At 42.8% G+C, this 18,304-nt stretch overlaps 30 non-coding genes across 30 annotated transcripts; 14 read left to right on the top strand and 16 right to left on the bottom strand.

Annotated features, from left to right (window-relative positions):
* Positions 1–128: 128 nt before the first annotated feature.
* trnai-aau (transfer RNA isoleucine (anticodon AAU)) lies at positions 129–202 on the bottom strand. Its single transcript has one exon. It is a non-coding gene; the product is annotated as a tRNA-Ile (tRNA).
* Positions 203–836: 634 nt separating this feature from the next.
* Positions 837–909, top strand: trnaa-agc (transfer RNA alanine (anticodon AGC)). The gene has a single exon. It is a non-coding gene; the product is annotated as a tRNA-Ala (tRNA).
* A 150-nt stretch (positions 910–1,059) lies between these two features.
* Positions 1,060–1,133, bottom strand: trnai-aau (transfer RNA isoleucine (anticodon AAU)). The gene has a single exon. It is a non-coding gene; the product is annotated as a tRNA-Ile (tRNA).
* A 634-nt stretch (positions 1,134–1,767) lies between these two features.
* On the top strand, positions 1,768–1,840 carry trnaa-agc (transfer RNA alanine (anticodon AGC)). The gene has a single exon. It is a non-coding gene; the product is annotated as a tRNA-Ala (tRNA).
* Positions 1,841–1,990: 150 nt separating this feature from the next.
* trnai-aau (transfer RNA isoleucine (anticodon AAU)) lies at positions 1,991–2,064 on the bottom strand. Its single transcript has one exon. It is a non-coding gene; the product is annotated as a tRNA-Ile (tRNA).
* Positions 2,065–2,765: 701 nt separating this feature from the next.
* trnai-aau (transfer RNA isoleucine (anticodon AAU)) lies at positions 2,766–2,839 on the bottom strand. Its single transcript has one exon. It is a non-coding gene; the product is annotated as a tRNA-Ile (tRNA).
* A 420-nt stretch (positions 2,840–3,259) lies between these two features.
* Positions 3,260–3,332, top strand: trnaa-agc (transfer RNA alanine (anticodon AGC)). Its single transcript has one exon. It is a non-coding gene; the product is annotated as a tRNA-Ala (tRNA).
* A 150-nt stretch (positions 3,333–3,482) lies between these two features.
* trnai-aau (transfer RNA isoleucine (anticodon AAU)) lies at positions 3,483–3,556 on the bottom strand. The gene has a single exon. It is a non-coding gene; the product is annotated as a tRNA-Ile (tRNA).
* A 634-nt stretch (positions 3,557–4,190) lies between these two features.
* On the top strand, positions 4,191–4,263 carry trnaa-agc (transfer RNA alanine (anticodon AGC)). The gene has a single exon. It is a non-coding gene; the product is annotated as a tRNA-Ala (tRNA).
* A 150-nt stretch (positions 4,264–4,413) lies between these two features.
* On the bottom strand, positions 4,414–4,487 carry trnai-aau (transfer RNA isoleucine (anticodon AAU)). The gene has a single exon. It is a non-coding gene; the product is annotated as a tRNA-Ile (tRNA).
* Positions 4,488–5,121: 634 nt separating this feature from the next.
* trnaa-agc (transfer RNA alanine (anticodon AGC)) lies at positions 5,122–5,194 on the top strand. Its single transcript has one exon. It is a non-coding gene; the product is annotated as a tRNA-Ala (tRNA).
* Positions 5,195–5,344: 150 nt separating this feature from the next.
* On the bottom strand, positions 5,345–5,418 carry trnai-aau (transfer RNA isoleucine (anticodon AAU)). Its single transcript has one exon. It is a non-coding gene; the product is annotated as a tRNA-Ile (tRNA).
* Positions 5,419–6,119: 701 nt separating this feature from the next.
* trnai-aau (transfer RNA isoleucine (anticodon AAU)) lies at positions 6,120–6,193 on the bottom strand. The gene has a single exon. It is a non-coding gene; the product is annotated as a tRNA-Ile (tRNA).
* A 420-nt stretch (positions 6,194–6,613) lies between these two features.
* On the top strand, positions 6,614–6,686 carry trnaa-agc (transfer RNA alanine (anticodon AGC)). The gene has a single exon. It is a non-coding gene; the product is annotated as a tRNA-Ala (tRNA).
* Positions 6,687–6,836: 150 nt separating this feature from the next.
* On the bottom strand, positions 6,837–6,910 carry trnai-aau (transfer RNA isoleucine (anticodon AAU)). Its single transcript has one exon. It is a non-coding gene; the product is annotated as a tRNA-Ile (tRNA).
* Positions 6,911–7,544: 634 nt separating this feature from the next.
* On the top strand, positions 7,545–7,617 carry trnaa-agc (transfer RNA alanine (anticodon AGC)). Its single transcript has one exon. It is a non-coding gene; the product is annotated as a tRNA-Ala (tRNA).
* A 925-nt stretch (positions 7,618–8,542) lies between these two features.
* On the bottom strand, positions 8,543–8,616 carry trnai-aau (transfer RNA isoleucine (anticodon AAU)). Its single transcript has one exon. It is a non-coding gene; the product is annotated as a tRNA-Ile (tRNA).
* Positions 8,617–9,676: 1,060 nt separating this feature from the next.
* trnaa-agc (transfer RNA alanine (anticodon AGC)) lies at positions 9,677–9,749 on the top strand. Its single transcript has one exon. It is a non-coding gene; the product is annotated as a tRNA-Ala (tRNA).
* A 150-nt stretch (positions 9,750–9,899) lies between these two features.
* Positions 9,900–9,973, bottom strand: trnai-aau (transfer RNA isoleucine (anticodon AAU)). Its single transcript has one exon. It is a non-coding gene; the product is annotated as a tRNA-Ile (tRNA).
* An 847-nt stretch (positions 9,974–10,820) lies between these two features.
* trnaa-agc (transfer RNA alanine (anticodon AGC)) lies at positions 10,821–10,893 on the top strand. Its single transcript has one exon. It is a non-coding gene; the product is annotated as a tRNA-Ala (tRNA).
* Positions 10,894–11,043: 150 nt separating this feature from the next.
* trnai-aau (transfer RNA isoleucine (anticodon AAU)) lies at positions 11,044–11,117 on the bottom strand. The gene has a single exon. It is a non-coding gene; the product is annotated as a tRNA-Ile (tRNA).
* Positions 11,118–11,818: 701 nt separating this feature from the next.
* On the bottom strand, positions 11,819–11,892 carry trnai-aau (transfer RNA isoleucine (anticodon AAU)). Its single transcript has one exon. It is a non-coding gene; the product is annotated as a tRNA-Ile (tRNA).
* A 1,060-nt stretch (positions 11,893–12,952) lies between these two features.
* trnaa-agc (transfer RNA alanine (anticodon AGC)) lies at positions 12,953–13,025 on the top strand. The gene has a single exon. It is a non-coding gene; the product is annotated as a tRNA-Ala (tRNA).
* A 150-nt stretch (positions 13,026–13,175) lies between these two features.
* On the bottom strand, positions 13,176–13,249 carry trnai-aau (transfer RNA isoleucine (anticodon AAU)). Its single transcript has one exon. It is a non-coding gene; the product is annotated as a tRNA-Ile (tRNA).
* Positions 13,250–14,096: 847 nt separating this feature from the next.
* trnaa-agc (transfer RNA alanine (anticodon AGC)) lies at positions 14,097–14,169 on the top strand. The gene has a single exon. It is a non-coding gene; the product is annotated as a tRNA-Ala (tRNA).
* Positions 14,170–14,319: 150 nt separating this feature from the next.
* Positions 14,320–14,393, bottom strand: trnai-aau (transfer RNA isoleucine (anticodon AAU)). Its single transcript has one exon. It is a non-coding gene; the product is annotated as a tRNA-Ile (tRNA).
* Positions 14,394–15,027: 634 nt separating this feature from the next.
* On the top strand, positions 15,028–15,100 carry trnaa-agc (transfer RNA alanine (anticodon AGC)). The gene has a single exon. It is a non-coding gene; the product is annotated as a tRNA-Ala (tRNA).
* Positions 15,101–16,171: 1,071 nt separating this feature from the next.
* On the top strand, positions 16,172–16,244 carry trnaa-agc (transfer RNA alanine (anticodon AGC)). The gene has a single exon. It is a non-coding gene; the product is annotated as a tRNA-Ala (tRNA).
* A 150-nt stretch (positions 16,245–16,394) lies between these two features.
* Positions 16,395–16,468, bottom strand: trnai-aau (transfer RNA isoleucine (anticodon AAU)). The gene has a single exon. It is a non-coding gene; the product is annotated as a tRNA-Ile (tRNA).
* Positions 16,469–17,102: 634 nt separating this feature from the next.
* trnaa-agc (transfer RNA alanine (anticodon AGC)) lies at positions 17,103–17,175 on the top strand. The gene has a single exon. It is a non-coding gene; the product is annotated as a tRNA-Ala (tRNA).
* Positions 17,176–18,304: the final 1,129 nt, after the last annotated feature.

Raw genomic sequence — 18,304 nt, forward strand, 5'->3', positions numbered from 1 at the left:
TGGGTGCTGTCTATTGTTTCCAGCAGTGACTGGGTTATAGGCCTCCTCTTAGGGAGCAAAAACATGTTTTCAACTGCAGTTTAGGTCAGGAGCACCATCTTTCTTGCTAACATTGAAAATTGTGGTAATGGCCCGTACGGGGATCGAACCCGCGACCTTGGCGTTATTAGCACCACGCTCTAACCAGCTGAGCTAACCGGCCAAGACAATGGACAGTTGGTTTTTCTCAGATCACAAATTACCTAAGGAACATCACCTAGTTCTGCATTTTCACAAGGGGATCAAATGACCACCAATATTAACATAACTAGTCTATGAACTACACTAGAAGTAATTGACCTTACTTGCTAAAGTAGTGCACTATTAAGCAAACTTTAACCAAATGTTCTACCTCAACAACCAAACATTATGAACAAAAGCATTTAAAATTCCACCTTCTCATATTTTGACACACTGACATGAAAATTCCACAGTCAGTTCTAAAAGTGTGAACCATGCTGTAAGCTCCTGAGCCTCCCTCCTGTTTCTGTTACAATTGGGGTGTTAAAAACCAAGCATCTGCTAGAATAGACCACTGTTAAGCAACCTTTAACCAACGGTTCTACCTCAACAACCAAACATCAAATTGCTGCAACTGAAGAGGGGGTTGAAGGGCATGCAGTTAGATGAGGTCATTTGTAGGACTCAAATTTGAGTGAACATGTAATCTTAGTCTTACACTTGAGTATGAAAGTTGCATGATCCGCTCTTGAAGAGCACTGTTACCCTTGTCTAATGCACTGCTTGTCTAATGCACAGAATAAAAAATTTTACAACCCACTGAGCCAGTGTGCTAAGGGGAATTAGCTCAAGTGGTAGAGCGCTCGCTTAGCATGCGAGAGGTAGCGGGATCGATGCCCGCATTCTCCAGTGTGACCACACAGCCAGACGCTGGGTGCTGTCTATTGTTTCCAGCAGTGACTGGGTTATAGGCCTCCTCTTAGGGAGCAAAAACATGTTTTCAACTGCAGTTTAGGTCAGGAGCACCATCTTTCTTGCTAACATTGAAAATTGTGGTAATGGCCCGTACGGGGATCGAACCCGCGACCTTGGCGTTATTAGCACCACGCTCTAACCAGCTGAGCTAACCGGCCAAGACAATGGACAGTTGGTTTTTCTCAGATCACAAATTACCTAAGGAACATCACCTAGTTCTGCATTTTCACAAGGGGATCAAATGACCACCAATATTAACATAACTAGTCTATGAACTACACTAGAAGTAATTGACCTTACTTGCTAAAGTAGTGCACTATTAAGCAAACTTTAACCAAATGTTCTACCTCAACAACCAAACATTATGAACAAAAGCATTTAAAATTCCACCTTCTCATATTTTGACACACTGACATGAAAATTCCACAGTCAGTTCTAAAAGTGTGAACCATGCTGTAAGCTCCTGAGCCTCCCTCCTGTTTCTGTTACAATTGGGGTGTTAAAAACCAAGCATCTGCTAGAATAGACCACTGTTAAGCAACCTTTAACCAACGGTTCTACCTCAACAACCAAACATCAAATTGCTGCAACTGAAGAGGGGGTTGAAGGGCATGCAGTTAGATGAGGTCATTTGTAGGACTCAAATTTGAGTGAACATGTAATCTTAGTCTTACACTTGAGTATGAAAGTTGCATGATCCGCTCTTGAAGAGCACTGTTACCCTTGTCTAATGCACTGCTTGTCTAATGCACAGAATAAAAAATTTTACAACCCACTGAGCCAGTGTGCTAAGGGGAATTAGCTCAAGTGGTAGAGCGCTCGCTTAGCATGCGAGAGGTAGCGGGATCGATGCCCGCATTCTCCAGTGTGACCACACAGCCAGACGCTGGGTGCTGTCTATTGTTTCCAGCAGTGACTGGGTTATAGCCCGCCTCTTAGGGAGCAAAAACATGTTTTCAACTGCAGTTTAGGTCAGGAGCACCATCTTTCTTGCTAACATTGAAAACCGTGGTAATGGCCCGTACGGGGATCGAACCCGCGACCTTGGCATTATTAGCACCACGCTCTAACCAGCTGAGCTAACCGGCCAAGACAATGGACAGTTGGTTTTTCTCAGATCACAAATTACCTAAGGAACATCACCTAGTTCTGCATTTTCACAAGGGGATCAAATGACCACCAATATTAACATAACTAGTCTATGAACTACACTAGAATTAATTGACCTTACTTGCTAAAGTAGTGCACTATTAAGCAACCTTTAACCAAATGTTCTACCTCAACAACCAAACATCTTGAACAAAAGCATAAAAAAATCCACCTTCTCATATTTTGACACACTGACATGAAAATTCCACAGTCAGTTCTAAAAGTGTGAACCATGCTGTAAGCTCCTGAGCCTCCCTCCTGTTTCTGTTACAATTGGGGTGTTAAAAACCAAGCATCTGCTAGAATAGACCACTGTTAAGCAACCTTTAACCAACGGTTCTACCTCAACAACCAAACATCAAATTGCTGCAACTGAAGAGGGGGTTGAAGGGCATGCAGTTAGATGAGGTCATTTGTAGGACTCAAATTCGAGTGAACATGTAATCTTAGTCTTACACTTGAGTATGAAAGTTGCATGCCCGCATTCTCCAGTGTGACCACACAGCCAGACGCTGGGTGCTGTCTATTGTTTCCAGCAGTGACTGGGTTATAGCCCTCCTCTTAGGGAGCAAAAACATGTTTTCAACTGCAGTTTAGGTCAGGAGCACCATCTTTCTTGCTAACATTGAAAACTGTGGTAATGGCCCGTACGGGGATCGAACCCGCGACCTTGGCGTTATTAGCACCACGCTCTAACCAGCTGAGCTAACCGGCCAAGACAATGAACCCATGTTTTTTCTCAAATCACAAATTACCTAAGGAACATCACCTAGTCCTGCATTTTCACAAGGGGATCAAATGACCACCAATATTAACATAACTCGTCTATGAACTACACTAGAATTAATTGACCTTACTTGCTAGAGTAGTCCAATATTAAGCAACCTTTAACCAACTGTTCTACCTCAACAACCAAACATCAAATTGCTGCAACTGAAGAGGGGGTTGAAGGGCATGCAGTTAGATGAGGTCATTTGTAGGACTCACATTTGAGTGAACATGTAATCTTAGTCTTACACTTGAGTATGAAAGTTGCATGATCCGCTCTTGAAGAGCACTGGTAACCTTGTCTAATGCACTGCTTGTCTAATGCACAGAATAAAAAATTTTACAACCCACTGAGCCAGTGTGCTAAGGGGAATTAGCTCAAGTGGTAGAGCGCTCGCTTAGCATGCGAGAGGTAGCGGGATCGATGCCCGCATTCTCCAGTGTGACCACACAGCCAGACGCTGGGTGCTGTCTATTGTTTCCAGCAGTGACTGGGTTATAGGCCTCCTCTTAGGGAGCAAAAACATGTTTTCAACTGCAGTTTAGGTCAGGAGCACCATCTTTCTTGCTAACATTGAAAATTGTGGTAATGGCCCGTACGGGGATCGAACCCGCGACCTTGGCGTTATTAGCACCACGCTCTAACCAGCTGAGCTAACCGGCCAAGACAATGGACAGTTGGTTTTTCTCAGATCACAAATTACCTAAGGAACATCACCTAGTTCTGCATTTTCACAAGGGGATCAAATGACCACCAATATTAACATAACTAGTCTATGAACTACACTAGAAGTAATTGACCTTACTTGCTAAAGTAGTGCACTATTAAGCAAACTTTAACCAAATGTTCTACCTCAACAACCAAACATTATGAACAAAAGCATTTAAAATTCCACCTTCTCATATTTTGACACACTGACATGAAAATTCCACAGTCAGTTCTAAAAGTGTGAACCATGCTGTAAGCTCCTGAGCCTCCCTCCTGTTTCTGTTACAATTGGGGTGTTAAAAACCAAGCATCTGCTAGAATAGACCACTGTTAAGCAACCTTTAACCAACGGTTCTACCTCAACAACCAAACATCAAATTGCTGCAACTGAAGAGGGGGTTGAAGGGCATGCAGTTAGATGAGGTCATTTGTAGGACTCAAATTTGAGTGAACATGTAATCTTAGTCTTACACTTGAGTATGAAAGTTGCATGATCCGCTCTTGAAGAGCACTGTTACCCTTGTCTAATGCACTGCTTGTCTAATGCACAGAATAAAAAATTTTACAACCCACTGAGCCAGTGTGCTAAGGGGAATTAGCTCAAGTGGTAGAGCGCTCGCTTAGCATGCGAGAGGTAGCGGGATCGATGCCCGCATTCTCCAGTGTGACCACACAGCCAGACGCTGGGTGCTGTCTATTGTTTCCAGCAGTGACTGGGTTATAGGCCTCCTCTTAGGGAGCAAAAACATGTTTTCAACTGCAGTTTAGGTCAGGAGCACCATCTTTCTTGCTAACATTGAAAATTGTGGTAATGGCCCGTACGGGGATCGAACCCGCGACCTTGGCGTTATTAGCACCACGCTCTAACCAGCTGAGCTAACCGGCCAAGACAATGGACAGTTGGTTTTTCTCAGATCACAAATTACCTAAGGAACATCACCTAGTTCTGCATTTTCACAAGGGGATCAAATGACCACCAATATTAACATAACTAGTCTATGAACTACACTAGAAGTAATTGACCTTACTTGCTAAAGTAGTGCACTATTAAGCAAACTTTAACCAAATGTTCTACCTCAACAACCAAACATTATGAACAAAAGCATTTAAAATTCCACCTTCTCATATTTTGACACACTGACATGAAAATTCCACAGTCAGTTCTAAAAGTGTGAACCATGCTGTAAGCTCCTGAGCCTCCCTCCTGTTTCTGTTACAATTGGGGTGTTAAAAACCAAGCATCTGCTAGAATAGACCACTGTTAAGCAACCTTTAACCAACGGTTCTACCTCAACAACCAAACATCAAATTGCTGCAACTGAAGAGGGGGTTGAAGGGCATGCAGTTAGATGAGGTCATTTGTAGGACTCAAATTTGAGTGAACATGTAATCTTAGTCTTACACTTGAGTATGAAAGTTGCATGATCCGCTCTTGAAGAGCACTGTTACCCTTGTCTAATGCACTGCTTGTCTAATGCACAGAATAAAAAATTTTACAACCCACTGAGCCAGTGTGCTAAGGGGAATTAGCTCAAGTGGTAGAGCGCTCGCTTAGCATGCGAGAGGTAGCGGGATCGATGCCCGCATTCTCCAGTGTGACCACACAGCCAGACGCTGGGTGCTGTCTATTGTTTCCAGCAGTGACTGGGTTATAGCCCGCCTCTTAGGGAGCAAAAACATGTTTTCAACTGCAGTTTAGGTCAGGAGCACCATCTTTCTTGCTAACATTGAAAACCGTGGTAATGGCCCGTACGGGGATCGAACCCGCGACCTTGGCATTATTAGCACCACGCTCTAACCAGCTGAGCTAACCGGCCAAGACAATGGACAGTTGGTTTTTCTCAGATCACAAATTACCTAAGGAACATCACCTAGTTCTGCATTTTCACAAGGGGATCAAATGACCACCAATATTAACATAACTAGTCTATGAACTACACTAGAATTAATTGACCTTACTTGCTAAAGTAGTGCACTATTAAGCAACCTTTAACCAAATGTTCTACCTCAACAACCAAACATCTTGAACAAAAGCATAAAAAAATCCACCTTCTCATATTTTGACACACTGACATGAAAATTCCACAGTCAGTTCTAAAAGTGTGAACCATGCTGTAAGCTCCTGAGCCTCCCTCCTGTTTCTGTTACAATTGGGGTGTTAAAAACCAAGCATCTGCTAGAATAGACCACTGTTAAGCAACCTTTAACCAACGGTTCTACCTCAACAACCAAACATCAAATTGCTGCAACTGAAGAGGGGGTTGAAGGGCATGCAGTTAGATGAGGTCATTTGTAGGACTCAAATTCGAGTGAACATGTAATCTTAGTCTTACACTTGAGTATGAAAGTTGCATGCCCGCATTCTCCAGTGTGACCACACAGCCAGACGCTGGGTGCTGTCTATTGTTTCCAGCAGTGACTGGGTTATAGCCCTCCTCTTAGGGAGCAAAAACATGTTTTCAACTGCAGTTTAGGTCAGGAGCACCATCTTTCTTGCTAACATTGAAAACTGTGGTAATGGCCCGTACGGGGATCGAACCCGCGACCTTGGCGTTATTAGCACCACGCTCTAACCAGCTGAGCTAACCGGCCAAGACAATGAACCCATGTTTTTTCTCAAATCACAAATTACCTAAGGAACATCACCTAGTCCTGCATTTTCACAAGGGGATCAAATGACCACCAATATTAACATAACTCGTCTATGAACTACACTAGAATTAATTGACCTTACTTGCTAGAGTAGTCCAATATTAAGCAACCTTTAACCAACTGTTCTACCTCAACAACCAAACATCAAATTGCTGCAACTGAAGAGGGGGTTGAAGGGCATGCAGTTAGATGAGGTCATTTGTAGGACTCACATTTGAGTGAACATGTAATCTTAGTCTTACACTTGAGTATGAAAGTTGCATGATCCGCTCTTGAAGAGCACTGTTAACCTTGTCTAATGCACTGCTTGTCTAATGCACAGAATAAAAAATTTTACAACCCACTGAGCCAGTGTGCTAAGGGGAATTAGCTCAAGTGGTAGAGCGCTCGCTTAGCATGCGAGAGGTAGCGGGATCGATGCCCGCATTCTCCAGTGTGACCACACAGCCAGACGCTGGGTGCTGTCTATTGTTTCCAGCAGTGACTGGGTTATAGGCCTCCTCTTAGGGAGCAAAAACATGTTTTCAACTGCAGTTTAGGTCAGGAGCACCATCTTTCTTGCTAACATTGAAAATTGTGGTAATGGCCCGTACGGGGATCGAACCCGCGACCTTGGCGTTATTAGCACCACGCTCTAACCAGCTGAGCTAACCGGCCAAGACAATGGACAGTTGGTTTTTCTCAGATCACAAATTACCTAAGGAACATCACCTAGTTCTGCATTTTCACAAGGGGATCAAATGACCACCAATATTAACATAACTAGTCTATGAACTACACTAGAAGTAATTGACCTTACTTGCTAAAGTAGTGCACTATTAAGCAAACTTTAACCAAATGTTCTACCTCAACAACCAAACATTATGAACAAAAGCATTTAAAATTCCACCTTCTCATATTTTGACACACTGACATGAAAATTCCACAGTCAGTTCTAAAAGTGTGAACCATGCTGTAAGCTCCTGAGCCTCCCTCCTGTTTCTGTTACAATTGGGGTGTTAAAAACCAAGCATCTGCTAGAATAGACCACTGTTAAGCAACCTTTAACCAACGGTTCTACCTCAACAACCAAACATCAAATTGCTGCAACTGAAGAGGGGGTTGAAGGGCATGCAGTTAGATGAGGTCATTTGTAGGACTCAAATTTGAGTGAACATGTAATCTTAGTCTTACACTTGAGTATGAAAGTTGCATGATCCGCTCTTGAAGAGCACTGTTACCCTTGTCTAATGCACTGCTTGTCTAATGCACAGAATAAAAAATTTTACAACCCACTGAGCCAGTGTGCTAAGGGGAATTAGCTCAAGTGGTAGAGCGCTCGCTTAGCATGCGAGAGGTAGCGGGATCGATGCCCGCATTCTCCAGTGTGACCACACAGCCAGACGCTGGGTGCTGTCTATTGTTTCCAGCAGTGACTGGGTTATAGCCCTCCTCTTAGGGAGCAAAAACATGTTTTCAACTGCAGTTTAGGTCAGGAGCACCATCTTTCATGCTAACATTGAAAACTGTGGTAATGGCCCGTACGGGGATCGAACCCGCGACCTTGGCATTATTAGCACCACGCTCTAACCAGCTGAGCTAACCGGCCAAGACAATGGACTGTTGGTTTTTCTCAGATCACAAATTACCTAAGGAACATCACCTAGTCCTGCATTTTCACAAGGGGATCAAATGACCACCAATATTAACATAACTAGTCTATGAACTACACTAGAAGTAATTGACCTTACTTGCTAGAGTAGTCCACTATTAAGCAACCTTTAACCAACTGTTCTACCTCAACAACCAAACATCTTGAACAAAAGCATTAAAAAATCCACCTTCTCATATTTTGACACACTGACATGAAAATTCCACAGTCAGTTCTAAAAGTGTGAACCATGCTGTAAGCTCCTGAGCCTCCCTCCTGTTTCTGTTACAATTGGGGTGTTAAAAACCAAGCATCTGCTAGAATAGACCACTGTTAAGCAACCTTTAACCAACGGTTCTACCTCAACAACCAAACATCAAATTGCTGCAACTGAAGAGGGGGTTGAAGGGCATGCAGTTAGATGAGGTCATTTGTAGGACTCAAATTCGAGTGAACATGTAATCTTAGTCTTACACTTGAGTATGAAAGTTGCATGCCCGCATTCTCCAGTGTGACCACACAGCCAGACGCTGGGTGCTGTCTATTGTTTCCAGCAGTGACTGGGTTATAGCCCTCCTCTTAGGGAGCAAAAACATGTTTTCAACTGCAGTTTAGGTCAGGAGCACCATCTTTCTTGCTAACATTGAAAACTGTGGTAATGGCCCGTACGGGGATCGAACCCGCGACCTTGGCGTTATTAGCACCACGCTCTAACCAGCTGAGCTAACCGGCCAAGACAATGAACCCATGTTTTTTCTCAAATCACAAATTACCTAAGGAACATCACCTAGTCCTGCATTTTCACAAGGGGATCAAATGACCACCAATATTAACATAACTCGTCTATGAACTACACTAGAATTAATTGACCTTACTTGCTAGAGTAGTCCAATATTAAGCAACCTTTAACCAACTGTTCTACCTCAACAACCAAACATCTTGAACAAAAGCATTAAAAAATCCACCTTCTCATATTTTGACACACTGACATGAAAATTCCACAGTCAGTTCTAAAAGTGTGAGCCATTCTGTAAGCTCCTGAGCTTCCCTACTCTTTTGTTACAATTGGGGTGTCAAAACCCAAGCATCTGCTAGAATAGTCCACTATTAAGCAACCTTTAACCAACTGTTCTACCTCAACAACCAAACATTATGAACAAAAGCATTTAAAATTCCACCTTCTCATATTTTGACACACTGACATGAAAATTCCACAGTCAGTTCTAAAAGTGTGAACCATGCTGTAAGCTCCTGAGCTTCCCTACTCTTTTGTTACAATTGGGGTGTCAAAACCCAAGCATCTGCTAGAATAGTCCACTATTAAGCAACCTTTAACCAACTGTTCTACCTCAACAACCAAACATTATGAACAAAAGCATTTAAAATTCCACCTTCTCATATTTTGACACACTGACATGAAAATTCCACAGTCAGTTCTAAAAGTGTGAACCATGCTGTAAGCTCCTGAGCCTCCCTCCTGTTTCTGTTACAATTGGGGTGTTAAAAACCAAGCATCTGCTAGAATAGACCACTGTTAAGCAACCTTTAACCAACGGTTCTACCTCAACAACCAAACATCAAATTGCTGCAACTGAAGAGGGGGTTGAAGGGCATGCAGTTAGATGAGGTCATTTGTAGGACTCACATTTGAGTGAACATGTAATCTTAGTCTTACACTTGAGTAGGAAAGTTGCATGATCCGCTCTTGAAGAGCACTGTTACCCTTGTCTAATGCACTGCTTGTCTAATGCACAGAATAAAAAATTTTACAACCCACTGAGCCAGTGTGCTAAGGGGAATTAGCTCAAGTGGTAGAGCGCTCGCTTAGCATGCGAGAGGTAGCGGGATCGATGCCCGCATTCTCCAGTGTGACCACACAGCCAGACGCTGGGTGCTGTCTATTTTTTCCAGCAGTGACTGGGTTATAGCCCTCCTCTTAGGGAGCAAAAACATGTTTTCAACTGCAGTTTAGGTCAGGAGCACCATCTTTCATGCTAACATTGAAAACTGTGGTAATGGCCCGTACGGGGATCGAACCCGCGACCTTGGCGTTATTAGCACCACGCTCTAACCAGCTGAGCTAACCGGCCAAGACAATGGACTGTTGGTTTTTCTCAGATCACAAATTACCTAAGGAACATCACCTAGTCCTGCATTTTCAAAAGGGGATCAAATGACCACCAATATTAACATAACTAGTCTATGAACTACACTAGAAGTAATTGACCTTACTTGCTAGAGTAGTCCACTATTAAGCAACCTTTAACCAACTGTTCTACCTCAACAACCAAACATCTTGAACAAAAGCATTAAAAAATCCACCTTCTCATATTTTGACACACTGACATGAAAATTCCACAGTCAGTTCTAAAAGTGTGAGCCATTCTGTAAGCTCCTGAGCTTCCCTACTGTTTTGTTACAATTGGGGTGTTAAAACCCAAGCATCTGCTAGAATAGTCCACTATTAAGCAACCTTTAACCAACTGTTCTACCTCAACAACCAAACATCATGAACAAAAGCATTTAAAATTCCACCTTCTCATATTTTGACACACTGACAGGAAAATTCCACAGTCAGTTCTAAAAGTGTGAACCATGCTGTAAGCTCCTGAGCCTCCCTCCTGTTTCTTTTACAATTGGGGTGTCAAAACCCAAGCATCTGCTAGAATAGACCACTGTTAAGCAACCTTTAACCAACGGTTCTACCTCAACAACCAAACATCAAATTGCTGCAACTGAAGAGGGGGTTGAAGGGCATGCAGTTAGATGAGGTCATTTGTAGGACTCAAATTTGAGTGAACATGTAATCTTAGTCTTACACTTGAGTATGAAAGTTGCATGATCCGCTCTTGAAGAGCACTGTTACCCTTGTCTAATGCACTGCTTGTCTAATGCACAGAATAAAAAATTTTACAACCCACTGAGCCAGTGTGCTAAGGGGAATTAGCTCAAGTGGTAGAGCGCTCGCTTAGCATGCGAGAGGTAGCGGGATCGATGCCCGCATTCTCCAGTGTGACCACACAGCCAGACGCTGGGTGCTGTCTATTGTTTCCAGCAGTGACTGGGTTATAGGCCTCCTCTTAGGGAGCAAAAACATGTTTTCAACTGCAGTTTAGGTCAGGAGCACCATCTTTCTTGCTAACATTGAAAATTGTGGTAATGGCCCGTACGGGGATCGAACCCGCGACCTTGGCGTTATTAGCACCACGCTCTAACCAGCTGAGCTAACCGGCCAAGACAATGGACAGTTGGTTTTTCTCAGATCACAAATTACCTAAGGAACATCACCTAGTTCTGCATTTTCACAAGGGGATCAAATGACCACCAATATTAACATAACTAGTCTATGAACTACACTAGAAGTAATTGACCTTACTTGCTAAAGTAGTGCACTATTAAGCAACCTTTAACCAAATGTTCTACCTCAACAACCAAACATTATGAACAAAAGCATTTAAAATTCCACCTTCTCATATTTTGACACACTGACATGAAAATTCCACAGTCAGTTCTAAAAGTGTGAACCATGCTGTAAGCTCCTGAGCCTCCCTCCTGTTTCTGTTACAATTGGGGTGTTAAAAACCAAGCATCTGCTAGAATAGACCACTGTTAAGCAACCTTTAACCAACGGTTCTACCTCAACAACCAAACATCAAATTGCTGCAACTGAAGAGGGGGTTGAAGGGCATGCAGTTAGATGAGGTCATTTGTAGGACTCAAATTTGAGTGAACATGTAATCTTAGTCTTACACTTGAGTATGAAAGTTGCATGCCCGCATTCTCCAGTGTGACCACACAGCCAGACGCTGGGTGCTGTCTATTGTTTCCAGCAGTGACTGGGTTATAGCCCTCCTCTTAGGGAGCAAAAACATGTTTTCAACTGCAGTTTAGGTCAGGAGCACCATCTTTCTTGCTAACATTGAAAACTGTGGTAATGGCCCGTACGGGGATCGAACCCGCGACCTTGGCGTTATTAGCACCACGCTCTAACCAGCTGAGCTAACCGGCCAAGACAATGAACCCATGTTTTTTCTCAAATCACAAATTACCTAAGGAACATCACCTAGTCCTGCATTTTCACAAGGGGATCAAATGACCACCAATATTAACATAACTCGTCTATGAACTACACTAGAATTAATTGACCTTACTTGCTAGAGTAGTCCAATATTAAGCAACCTTTAACCAACTGTTCTACCTCAACAACCAAACATCTTGAACAAAAGCATTAAAAAATCCACCTTCTCATATTTTGACACACTGACATGAAAATTCCACAGTCAGTTCTAAAAGTGTGAGCCATTCTGTAAGCTCCTGAGCTTCCCTACTGTTTTGTTACAATTGGGGTGTTAAAACCCAAGCATCTGCTAGAATAGTCCACTATTAAGCAACCTTTAACCAACTGTTCTACCTCAACAACCAAACATTATGAACAAAAGCATTTAAAATTCCACCTTCTCATATTTTGACACACTGACATGAAAATTCCACAGTCAGTTCTAAAAGTGTGAACCATGCTGTAAGCTCCTGAGCTTCCCTACTCTTTTGTTACAATTGGGGTGTCAAAACCCAAGCATCTGCTAGAATAGTCCACTATTAAGCAACCTTTAACCAACTGTTCTACCTCAACAACCAAACATTATGAACAAAAGCATTTAAAATTCCACCTTCTCATATTTTGACACACTGACATGAAAATTCCACAGTCAGTTCTAAAAGTGTGAACCATGCTGTAAGCTCCTGAGCCTCCCTCCTGTTTCTGTTACAATTGGGGTGTTAAAAACCAAGCATCTGCTAGAATAGACCACTGTTAAGCAACCTTTAACCAACGGTTCTACCTCAACAACCAAACATCAAATTGCTGCAACTGAAGAGGGGGTTGAAGGGCATGCAGTTAGATGAGGTCATTTGTAGGACTCACATTTGAGTGAACATGTAATCTTAGTCTTACACTTGAGTAGGAAAGTTGCATGATCCGCTCTTGAAGAGCACTGTTACCCTTGTCTAATGCACTGCTTGTCTAATGCACAGAATAAAAAATTTTACAACCCACTGAGCCAGTGTGCTAAGGGGAATTAGCTCAAGTGGTAGAGCGCTCGCTTAGCATGCGAGAGGTAGCGGGATCGATGCCCGCATTCTCCAGTGTGACCACACAGCCAGACGCTGGGTGCTGTCTATTTTTTCCAGCAGTGACTGGGTTATAGCCCTCCTCTTAGGGAGCAAAAACATGTTTTCAACTGCAGTTTAGGTCAGGAGCACCATCTTTCATGCTAACATTGAAAACTGTGGTAATGGCCCGTACGGGGATCGAACCCGCGACCTTGGCGTTATTAGCACCACGCTCTAACCAGCTGAGCTAACCGGCCAAGACAATGGACTGTTGGTTTTTCTCAGATCACAAATTACCTAAGGAACATCACCTAGTCCTGCATTTTCACAAGGGGATCAAATGACCACCAATATTAACATAACTAGTCTATGAACTACACTAGAAGTAATTGACCTTACTTACTAGAGTAGTGCACTATTAAGCAACCTTTAACCAACTGTTCTACCTCAACAACCAAACATCTTGAACAAAAGCATTAAAAAATCCACCTTCTCATATTTTGACACACTGACATGAAAATTCCACAGTCAGTTCTAAAAGTGTGAGCCATTCTGTAAGCTCCTGAGCTTCCCTACTGTTCTGTTACAATTGGGGTGTTAAAACCCAAGCATCTGCTAGAATAGTCCACTATTAAGCAACCTTTAACCAACTGTTCTACCTCAACAACCAAACATCATGAACAAAAGCATTTAAAATTCCACCTTCTCATATTTTGACACACTGACAGGAAAATTCCACAGTCAGTTCTAAAAGTGTGAACCATGCTGTAAGCTCCTGAGCCTCCCTCCTGTTTCTTTTACAATTGGGGTGTCAAAACCCAAGCATCTGCTAGAATAGACCACTGTTAAGCAACCTTTAACCAACGGTTCTACCTCAACAACCAAACATCAAATTGCTGCAACTGAAGAGGGGGTTGAAGGGCATGCAGTTAGATGAGGTCATTTGTAGGACTCAAATTTGAGTGAACATGTAATCTTAGTCTTACACTTGAGTATGAAAGTTGCATGATCCGCTCTTGAAGAGCACTGTTAACCTTGTCTAATGCACTGCTTGTCTAATGCACAGAATAAAAAATTTTACAACCCACTGAGCCAGTGTGCTAAGGGGAATTAGCTCAAGTGGTAGAGCGCTCGCTTAGCATGCGAGAGGTAGCGGGATCGATGCCCGCATTCTCCAGTGTGACCACACAGCCAGACGCTGGGTGCTGTCTATTGTTTCCAGCAGTGACTGGGTTATAGGCCTCCTCTTAGGGAGCAAAAACATGTTTTCAACTGCAGTTTAGGTCAGGAGCACCATCTTTCTTGCTAACATTGAAAATTGTGGTAATGGCCCGTACGGGGATCGAACCCGCGACCTTGGCGTTATTAGCACCACGCTCTAACCAGCTGAGCTAACCGGCCAAGACAATGGACAGTTGGTTTTTCTCAGATCACAAATTACCTAAGGAACATCACCTAGTTCTGCATTTTCACAAGGGGATCAAATGACCACCAATATTAACATAACTAGTCTATGAACTACACTAGAAGTAATTGACCTTACTTGCTAAAGTAGTGCACTATTAAGCAACCTTTAACCAAATGTTCTACCTCAACAACCAAACATTATGAACAAAAGCATTTAAAATTCCACCTTCTCATATTTTGACACACTGACATGAAAATTCCACAGTCAGTTCTAAAAGTGTGAACCATGCTGTAAGCTCCTGAGCCTCCCTCCTGTTTCTGTTACAATTGGGGTGTTAAAAACCAAGCATCTGCTAGAATAGACCACTGTTAAGCAACCTTTAACCAACGGTTCTACCTCAACAACCAAACATCAAATTGCTGCAACTGAAGAGGGGGTTGAAGGGCATGCAGTTAGATGAGGTCATTTGTAGGACTCAAATTTGAGTGAACATGTAATCTTAGTCTTACACTTGAGTATGAAAGTTGCATGATCTGCTCTTGAAGAGCACTGTTACCCTTGTCTAATGCACTGCTTGTCTAATGCACAGAATAAAAAATTTTACAACCCACTGAGCCAGTGTGCTAAGGGGAATTAGCTCAAGTGGTAGAGCGCTCGCTTAGCATGCGAGAGGTAGCGGGATCGATGCCCGCATTCTCCAGTGTGACCACACAGCCAGACGCTGGGTGCTGTCTATTGTTTCCAGCAGTGACTGGGTTATAGCCCTCCTCTTAGGGAGCAAAAACATGTTTTCAACTGCAGTTTAGGTCAGGAGCACCATCTTTCTTGCTAACATTGAAAACTGTGGTAATGGCCCGTACGGGGATCGAACCCGCGACCTTGGCATTATTAGCACCACGCTCTAACCAGCTGAGCTAACCGGCCAAGACAATGGACAGTTGGTTTTTCTCAGATCACAAATTACCTAAGGAACATCACCTAGTTCTGCATTTTCACAAGGGGATCAAATGACCACCAATATTAACATAACTAGTCTATGAACTACACTAGAATTAATTGACCTTACTTGCTAAAGTAGTGCACTATTAAGCAACCTTTAACCAACTGTTCTACCTCAACAACCAAACATCTTGAACAAAAGCATTAAAAAATCCACCTTCTCATATTTTGACACACTGACATGAAAATTCCACAGTCAGTTCTAAAAGTGTGAGCCATTCTGTAAGCTCCTGAGCTTCCCTACTGTTCTGTTACAATTGGGGTGTTAAAACCCAAGCATCTGCTAGAATAGTCCACTATTAAGCAACCTTTAACCAACTGTTCTACCTCAACAACCAAACATCATGAACAAAAGCATTTAAAATTCCACCTTCTCATATTTTGACACACTGACAGGAAAATTCCACAGTCAGTTCTAAAAGTGTGAACCATGCTGTAAGCTCCTGAGCCTCCCTCCTGTTTCTTTTACAATTGGGGTGTCAAAACCCAAGCATCTGCTAGAATAGACCACTGTTAAGCAACCTTTAACCAACGGTTCTACCTCAACAACCAAACATCAAATTGCTGCAACTGAAGAGGGGGTTGAAGGGCATGCAGTTAGATGAGGTCATTTGTAGGACTCAAATTTGAGTGAACATGTAATCTTAGTCTTACACTTGAGTATGAAAGTTGCATGATCCGCTCTTGAAGAGCACTGTTAACCTTGTCTAATGCACTGCTTGTCTAATGCACAGAATAAAAAATTTTACAACCCACTGAGCCAGTGTGCTAAGGGGAATTAGCTCAAGTGGTAGAGCGCTCGCTTAGCATGCGAGAGGTAGCGGGATCGATGCCCGCATTCTCCAGTGTGACCACACAGCCAGACGCTGGGTGCTGTCTATTGTTTCCAGCAGTGACTGGGTTATAGGCCTCCTCTTAGGGAGCAAAAACATGTTTTCAACTGCAGTTTAGGTCAGGAGCACCATCTTTCTTGCTAACATTGAAAATTGTGGTAATGGCCCGTACGGGGATCGAACCCGCGACCTTGGCGTTATTAGCACCACGCTCTAACCAGCTGAGCTAACCGGCCAAGACAATGGACAGTTGGTTTTTCTCAGATCACAAATTACCTAAGGAACATCACCTAGTTCTGCATTTTCACAAGGGGATCAAATGACCACCAATATTAACATAACTAGTCTATGAACTACACTAGAAGTAATTGACCTTACTTGCTAAAGTAGTGCACTATTAAGCAACCTTTAACCAAATGTTCTACCTCAACAACCAAACATTATGAACAAAAGCATTTAAAATTCCACCTTCTCATATTTTGACACACTGACATGAAAATTCCACAGTCAGTTCTAAAAGTGTGAACCATGCTGTAAGCTCCTGAGCCTCCCTCCTGTTTCTGTTACAATTGGGGTGTTAAAAACCAAGCATCTGCTAGAATAGACCACTGTTAAGCAACCTTTAACCAACGGTTCTACCTCAACAACCAAACATCAAATTGCTGCAACTGAAGAGGGGGTTGAAGGGCATGCAGTTAGATGAGGTCATTTGTAGGACTCAAATTTGAGTGAACATGTAATCTTAGTCTTACACTTGAGTATGAAAGTTGCATGATCTGCTCTTGAAGAGCACTGTTACCCTTGTCTAATGCACTGCTTGTCTAATGCACAGAATAAAAAATTTTACAACCCACTGAGCCAGTGTGCTAAGGGGAATTAGCTCAAGTGGTAGAGCGCTCGCTTAGCATGCGAGAGGTAGCGGGATCGATGCCCGCATTCTCCAGTGTGACCACACAGCCAGACGCTGGGTGCTGTCTATTGTTTCCAGCAGTGACTGGGTTATAGCCCTCCTCTTAGGGAGCAAAAACATGTTTTCAACTGCAGTTTAGGTCAGGAGCACCATCTTTCTTGCTAACATTGAAAACTGTGGTAATGGCCCGTACGGGGATCGAACCCGCGACCTTGGCATTATTAGCACCACGCTCTAACCAGCTGAGCTAACCGGCCAAGACAATGGACAGTTGGTTTTTCTCAGATCACAAATTACCTAAGGAACATCACCTAGTTCTGCATTTTCACAAGGGGATCAAATGACCACCAATATTAACATAACTAGTCTATGAACTACACTAGAATTAATTGACCTTACTTGCTAAAGTAGTGCACTATTAAGCAACCTTTAACCAAATGTTCTACCTCAACAACCAAACATCTTGAACAAAAGCATAAAAAAATCCACCTTCTCATATTTTGACACACTGACATGAAAATTCCACAGTCAGTTCTAAAAGTGTGAACCATGCTGTAAGCTCCTGAGCCTCCCTCCTGTTTCTGTTACAATTGGGGTGTTAAAAACCAAGCATCTGCTAGAATAGACCACTGTTAAGCAACCTTTAACCAACGGTTCTACCTCAACAACCAAACATCAAATTGCTGCAACTGAAGAGGGGGTTGAAGGGCATGCAGTTAGATGAGGTCATTTGTAGGACTCAAATTCGAGTGAACATGTAATCTTAGTCTTACACTTGAGTATGAAAGTTGCATGCCCGCATTCTCCAGTGTGACCACACAGCCAGACGCTGGGTGCTGTCTATTGTTTCCAGCAGTGACTGGGTTATAGCCCTCCTCTTAGGGAGCAAAAACATGTTTTCAACTGCAGTTTAGGTCAGGAGCACCATTTTTCTTGCTAACATTGAAAACTGTGGTAATGGCCCTTACGGGGATCGAACCGGCGACCTTGGCGTTATTAGCACCACGCTCTAACCAGCTGAGCTAACCGGCCAAGACAATGAACCCATGTTTTTTCTCAAATCACAAATTACCTAAGGAACATCACCTAGTCCTGCATTTTCACAAGGGGATCAAATGACCACCAATATTAACATAACTCGTCTATGAACTACACTAGAATT

The sequence above is a fragment of the Clarias gariepinus genome, unplaced genomic scaffold, assembly GCF_024256425.1.
Source record: "Clarias gariepinus isolate MV-2021 ecotype Netherlands unplaced genomic scaffold, CGAR_prim_01v2 scaffold_29, whole genome shotgun sequence".
In the NCBI taxonomy this organism is placed as follows: domain Eukaryota; kingdom Metazoa; phylum Chordata; class Actinopteri; order Siluriformes; family Clariidae; genus Clarias; species Clarias gariepinus.